The following is a 7,849-nucleotide window of genomic DNA, read 5'->3' on the forward strand; positions in this document are numbered from 1 at the left end:
ATAATGACTGACAAGTTAGATAACGCTACTTTCCGTGGCGTACAATGTAGCTAATTTTTCTATTTGTGCTTTTTTTAGGCGTAAGTTAATGTTGCATTTGCGACGTAAGTATGCTATGACAGTGCCGGTCGTTTCCCCGGGGAACTTTTGGACCACGTGGTCTGCGGTGAAGTGAGAAATGAAGCATCCCTTTGTCACATTATGTCAGCTATACCCGGTGATATATTTTAATCAACTGGTTTCAGGAAAATTGGGGGCTCTCTGTCATGTTGATGCGCTCTTCATGTGTGTCGTGTGACTCGGCGGACATTACATGGGTGAATAACCGTGGCAACATTTTTTTTTTAAGTTATTAAAATCCGTAAATTTACTTTTTTATTATCGCTGTTTTAGAGGCAGTCGTTATTAGAGCCTAACACAATCAATACTATTTACGAAAGAGCCAAGGGGCTTTCACATATTTCTTTATCAAATTTCGCACTTTTTTCCTTCGATTCAAGAACCACGCGCGGCAGGGACGGGCAAAGTGGAGAGTGACTTACGGTTTTGACATGGCATATCGGTGATGGAATGTTTGTTTGTGTTAGCGAAAACTTCTCATACTAGAGTTCTTTGCATTACTTAATTTTGTAGTGAAATTAGAACCCTCATAAAGTGCTGTCGCATTCAGCATGAACGAAGTTGCACACTTTTGACAGCGTGCCTTTGGTGGATGCTCCAGCATTATACTTCCAACGGTTCGACTAAAGGGAATACGTAAGAATAGCATCGTGCGCTCTGTCCAGCGCGCTGTTTTTAATCAGGCGATGAAAGGCAGAGTTTTAGCTATGAATAACCCAGAACTCGTCACCTTTTCGCAAATTGTTTCAGTTGGGCTAGAGTTTATTCGTAGCCCTTTTAAAATTTAAAATTATACACGGTCAATTACACTGTCAATTAAAAAAGCTAATTAGACAACGTACTGTGACGTTTATTTAATCATCTAATGTCCGCCGAGCCCACAAATATTCTGTGAAAATGGCATCGGCCTATCTATCGCGTTATTAGTGTGTTGATGTTAAAAATCGCACTAGAATCAGTACACTCGAAGTGTACTGAAGTATACTAAAAGTATACTTTCAGTACGGTCTTTGTACTGATTGTATACTTTATGTGTACTTAAAGTATACTTCCAGTAAAAATGGCGGTGGACTGAAAGTATACTCGTCCGTACAAAACTAGTACATGTAGTAGAATCGTAGTGCCCGCGGTAAAAAGTAGTTCAAAATCAGTATACAGAAAGTGCACAGAAAGTGCATCGGCCTATCTATCGCGTTTTTAGTGTGTTGATATTAAAAATCGCACTATATATATATAAAATCGCACTATATATATATATATATATATATATATATATATATATATATATATATATATATATATAGTGCGATTTTTAATATCAACACACTAAAAACGCGATAGATAGGCCGATGCACTTTCTGTGCACTTTCTGTATACTGATTTTGAACTACTTTTTACCGCGGGCACTACGATTCTACTACATGTACTAGTTTTGTACGGACGAGTATACTTTCAGTCCACCGCCATTTTTACTGGAAGTATACTTTAAGTACACATAAAGTATACAATCAGTACAAAGACCGTACTGAAAGTATACTTTTAGTATACTTCAGTACACTTCGAGTGTACTGATTCTGAACGACTTTTCGCTAAGGGTAATTGTGTGGCGGCTGCTCGTTGGGACTTGCACAGTCCATGCGGTCATCGCTGCTTGTGAGCCGTGGAAGTGTTTATAGAAACGGAGCGCATGTTCGTCTGCTTATTACACATGGGTTGCGATAGTTTAAGAATGGCGAGCTTTTATTGGCCGATTAAAAAAAATAGTAAATAGACTAGTGGCGTACGTATCTAAGAATTTTCTAGGGGGGAGCGGGGCACTAAGATTGTGACTAACGGGCCCGCACGTCTAATTCGACCTCAAGCACCCTGGCCACTCCTGTTTCTGTTGTTTGTCACTGTTTGAGGCCAAAGCCGAGCAGCAACCACGGTTGCCAGATACGCGGCGAAAGGCAGGATGGCGATTTTACCAAATATTCGCGCGTAAACATTACTTAGCGTCTCAAACAAAAATTGGGGGCGAATGAAAGGTTCTTTTTTATGCCTTTCGTAAAATATAAAATTGTTTCCAGGCATGTATAAGGTCAGAGTAAGGTCAAAAAAAAAAAAAAAAGACCTGCGTAGCTGCACAGACTTCCAACAAAAACTGGACTCCACATGGCGTCCATGAACCATGTTATAACGGTTGACCAATGACTTGTGATAGAACAGGAGCCTCCGGCTTCTGAGACGTCCTTTGTGTCCAGTTCAGGACCTCTTTTGTTATATTGGCGAGATATGACGCTAAACACACCAGTCGGAGACGAGTTCTATAAACCATAGTCTTAAGAGTCTTGCAAACGACGATAGACGGATGTAGCGTAAGATGCCGGACGATGCCGCGCGTCTGCTTGCACGACTTGCAGGCGGTGTCAGACGCCAAACCAGATGCTCCGGAAGTCGCGACAGAGAAAGTAGGCTTACGAGCCTGCTCTGCCGAGGAGCCAGGCGAATCTGTAGGCGAGACTTAGAGCTGGCTGTGACCTCCACTTTTGCGACTAAGAGCGTAAATATTGCGTATAAATCGTAGCAGAAAAATGCGTCTTCTATTCAGGCTATTAAATACAACTTTTTTTCTTTCATTTTAGTGTCACTTTATGTGAACGGAATATAATGTAGGTTCTATCTATACGCATCTAAGATATAATAAAAAAATGATGCACAATAGTAAGGCACGCTATATCATTTCTTGCGATATCACCAATGTCTTGAAAACCACATTAAAATTCTTGATTACATTTTATTTGGTTGTAAAAAGAAAGAAAAAAAAAACCAGCATATATTTCGTGCTATTCGGTCAAAATATCTCGCAGTGCACCCATTTTCTGCCCTGGTTTATATATTTTTTTCTTAGTGCATCCTAAATACCCCGAAATGGCACACAAAAATGTAATATAACATTTCATTTAACTGGCGCTATGGTTCAGGCTTGAATGCACACACTGCGACGACGTCAAACATTATTAGAGGTTCCTTTGTTTCTTGCTCATGCCACAGTTTGCTAGCTTCTTTGGTCGCTTCCTTGAGAAGATCTGATTTTTCCTCTTCTGTCACCAAGTTTGTCAAGGGGTTCATGGCCATCAACTCCACTGAAAAATAAATAGCAATAAACATCCATAGTTAATTGTTAAGAGCGAGATTTCTGGACACGAGCAAAGGTTCGTATTCAGTTTCTGAAGCTGCAAATGTAGTGGCAATATTTTCTTAGGGATTCATATATAGTAAATAAAATGAGAGGTAACAGACGCGCACAAGAAGTGAATACAAAAGAGCAAGTGAGAACGCCCGTTCTTGATTTGTAATCACATATTCTACAAAAAACTGTCAAACATCTCATCACTGCCAAAAGCAAAGTATTCAAGCCAGTTCAGGGCGGGACCGCTCAGTACTTTACTGCGCCCGTTAAAAATTCGTGTTGCCGTAAACAGGAACTTCACATCACTCTTGTTTTAAAGGCAATCGTTTGTCAGGTGCTTAAGAAAACAAAAAAAAACAACAAATTTATACGATGAACGTGCACTCTTCCTACTATGAATATCTCATAAAGCTATACTGGAAAACTGGTTGTAATACAAAATTCATATGTTGGATCAATATCGCATATCCACGTTTAGAGCGTTACAATGTGCCTGTCCGAGTTATAACATTATAATGAGTCACGCTGGAAGGGGCGAAAAATTTCGAACTGTGTTTGCAACCCTGTCAATTGCGCTTTTTTTCTTTTGTTGTGTTTGTTTTTAACATGCTTAACGGCAACAGCCGACGTTCACATGGCCCAAGCTTCTTGTAATGCTTGTAAGTTTGCACGCAAAAAAAGCGCTAGTCATTGGCCAGTGGAACAGTAATCCGGAGAAAGGCTCCCAATAAAATTAACTGCATTTCATGCCCCATGTTTGTTTTGTACAGAGTGCGCCAAGCGAACAATCGAGTTCACTTTAAATAAACTGGCTTTCCTTTTCTATATGCAATGACACTCTCAGTTAGTTCATGAATGAAGCTAGGTGATTTATCTAAAAAAATAGAAAGAACCAAATTACCCTATAATAGGTAAAAGAAAGAAAAACATTAATTTTTCTCCGGCACGGCATTGAGTCAACCTTTTTGTGTTTTTAATTTGTAAGAAAGAACGATTGTGGTTGTGAGATGTCGGAGCTCGGGAACAAGGAGACAGGAAAGACAATATTTCCAGGTGTGTTGGTATACCATGCTGACTATTCCGTGAGGGGTGTACACATTATCGCATCTGTTACTAGCAAAGATAATCGAACAAGTTTAATCGCAAGGAGACATAGAAGCTTCCAGTCATCACCCCAATATCCGAGCTCCAATTCGTACAAATATTATATTGACCGTCTAGACTTGAGCTTCAGAGATCGCGACTGTTTGGAAAATATGCTTACGGGTTATGGTTTCGGCGCAGGTGTAGTTCACAAGTGCTTCTTGGGTCACATTGCATATAGATGGTGTGAGGTTAGCAGATTTCAGTAAACTGGAGATATAGGAAGCTATTTCGTCTTTCCCATTCATATTGATGGTCGGAGGAATGCAACATTGAGCGACCTGCGTAAAAGACATAAACAAAAAATACTAGAAAAAGGTATTGAAATGGCGAGATAACAATTCTTTAAAAGCTACATAATTTTAATAAGCACATAAAAACCAAGTGAGGTTAAACCAGGGGATCAGCAAGCTCGGTATCTTTGAACGTTACAATAAATGAAGTTGAACGAAATAATGTGTGATGAATTCCCGAGAGTATGAGTCCTCATATATGAATCTGCCCAGCATCATTCCGTTGTCTGTCACTTTAGAATTTATGTAAAACCTTTCGAGCCGTTGTCGACTCTTGATAGATCTGGTCCCCGGCTGAATAGGTCGAACTGATCATCGGCTTTTCGAAAATACTTGTAGATCTGCCATTGTACCCAAACAATGATCTACCATTGTACGATCTACAATGACTACAATGATTTACATGATTTACCATTGTACCCAACTTTGGGTACAATGGTAAATCTACGAAAGATCTACCATTGTACCCAAAAATGGTTTGTCCTAGAAACCGTATATTCATACGGTTTCTAGGACAAACCATCGAAGTATAGAGTTAGAATGCTTATTCTTTTCTATGCAGACAATTCTGTCTCACAATTTTTTCTGGAAATATCTTTCTAGGACGTATACAATTCACAGTACTTAATTTTATTCGTTCCACGACATCAATTAACGTTCTGAAATTTTACATAAAATGACATTTGCCATAGAATTTGGGATTTACTCGACCGTAGTCAGAGGATCTGCTCTGCAGCACCTCACCTTCGCGTACTTCTTCCAGGGCTCCATCTCAACCTACTTTTGGCGAAATCGAATATGTGGACTGGACGCAAAGAACCACAACAGACATTCGGCTCCGGGCTTCATCAGCTCAGCCATGTTCTTGAACACTTTCTCGTGATGTTTCACCCAGTTAAAACAAAAGAATGAGTAGACGCGATCAAACCGGCCGTACCGATCCACAAAGTCTGCCACGTCTTCAGCTACGATATCGAGGACGTCGTATGTGATCTTCGGATGGCCATAGTGCGTCTTGGCAACTCCACCATGTCCCTGGACAAGTCTACTGCGACAATCCTCCGGCATGGCAGACAGCGGGGAAGCAAACCGTCACGCGTGATATCTCCTGGACCGCAAGCCAGGTCAATAAACTGCTGATCATCTTTGGCGTCCCTGCCGTAGGCCCCATTCATTGCTTCCAGTCCATCCACGGCAAACGAGAACCACGCGCTTGCGGTAGCGTCATTGTAGAGCTCCGGATTGAGCGTAGATATAGCTGTATTGTTGTTCGCCGACATGATGATGCCTCTACAAGTAAAGAAAATTTCGGAGACGGTGTTTAAGTAGAAAATACTAACGTGCGCGAAGCCCTTACACCGTGAATATTGTGCTTTAGGACTCGAGACCAAAGATGCAGTCAGGGAAGAGAGGTTGCAGCTGCAGCCACCTCTTCTTATTGCTAGGCACGCACATAAAAGGAGGAAAGCAATGTCCGGCAGCTGTTCCATTGCTCATAAAAAAAAAAAAAACGGAAGTGACACCATTGCGTCTGATTGACTAGATGCTCAAATGACAAAATTTTCCTATGAAAATGAGGGCAGAGACGGGTAAGCGAACGCGCTGCCTCCACCGGAGGTGAGAACAGATTGATGTTTCGTTCTCTTCTTGTTTCGTCTAAAAAAAAGTGAAAGCCGTTTACAAATCCCTGTAACGCCGAATTGGAGCGCAGCTCTTGAGGAGGAGGAGTGAAGGGTACTGAGGGGAGGGTAGACCCCTCCCCCTTCTCCTCCTCCTCCCCTCATTCTTTAATATGCTCCGGGGGGGTGTCACGTGACTTCGGGGAGGGGGTCACGTGACCTCGGGGAGGCGTGACCTGGGGGTGACCTCAAGGCCACGTGACCCTCACGTGACCTTGGGGTCACGTGACATGGAGGGGTCACGTGACCTCGGGGGGTCAAGTGACCTCAGAGGGGTCACGTGACCTGGGGGTCACGTGGGGTCACGTGACCTTGAGATGACCTTGGAAGGGGTCACGTGACCTTGGGGAGGCGACCACGTGACCTCGGGGGTCACGTGACCTCAGAGGGGTCACGTGACTTGGGGGTCACGTGACCTTCAAAGGGTCACGTGGGGTCATCTTGGGGTCACGTGACCTTGAGATGACCTTGGAAGGGGTCACGTGACCTCGAGGGGTCACGTAACCTTCAGGGGGTCACGTGGGGTCACGTGACCTTGAGAGGGGTCACGTGACGGGGGTCACGTGACCTTCAAAGGGTCACGTGGGGTCATCTTGGGGTCACGTGACCTTGACCTTGGAAGGGGTCACGTGACCTCGAGGAGTCACGTGACCTTCAGGGGGTCACGTGGGGTCACGTGACCTTGAGATGACCTTGGGAGGGGTCACGTGACCTTGGGGGTCACGTGACCTTGGGATGACCTTGGTTACGCCGACGCCGACGGCGACGGCGACGGCGACGCCGACGCCGACGGCGACGCCGCTCAAGCCGGGAACGGGCCCCTAAGAGCTGCGCTCTAAAAGACAAGTCTGTTGATTTCCTGTTTCGGCGTGAATCTGATGGACTTTCTCCTTTTAGTAAGTGGTGCCTTCTTGTGCGGGAACAAGGCTCGGTCGGCTCGGGTGTGTTTATTAAACTGTGATTGTAGACGTAGTTGGCCTCTGGTCACAGAGTTTGGGGGAAGCGAGATTGTCTAACCTTTAGTCGCTTCGCCACGTTCTTCCGGCAAAGTCGTGGTCCGGGACGCTGTAAACGCGGCCCCCAGAGTTGCCGAGTTCGGCGAAGTAGCATTTTTATGTACGGTGGTGTCACAATGACAACACGTCAATGTCCACGACTCCGCAGAAGTGTTTCTGGTGAGGCTTGGCACTTGATCGACTAACGTTCCGATGAACCGCTTGATGCTTTAATTGCGATTAATTTGTTTAACTGGTTCATCGGCTAAATTTCTACAATAAAAAATGTAGTAAAAATTCCACCCATTCCCCACGCAGACGTGGACGAGCACACCTGTATAAAGGCAAACTTTAGATAAAATTTTGTCCTAAAGTAAACTGTAGGAGCGATAGTTGTAACTCCAAACTTGAGAAGAAGGTTATACGTGTCCCAGACACTTAAACATC

The 7,849-nt window shown here is 43.6% G+C and overlaps 1 pseudogene; it reads right to left on the reverse strand.

Annotated features, from left to right (window-relative positions):
* Positions 1-3,072: 3,072 nt before the first annotated feature.
* On the reverse strand, positions 3,073-6,008 carry LOC115329371 (annotated as a pseudogene).
* Positions 6,009-7,849: the final 1,841 nt, after the last annotated feature.

Source organism: Ixodes scapularis, unplaced genomic scaffold (genome assembly GCF_016920785.2).
Source record: "Ixodes scapularis isolate PalLabHiFi unplaced genomic scaffold, ASM1692078v2 ptg002869l_1__unscaffolded, whole genome shotgun sequence".
Lineage (NCBI taxonomy): Eukaryota > Metazoa > Arthropoda > Arachnida > Ixodida > Ixodidae > Ixodes > Ixodes scapularis.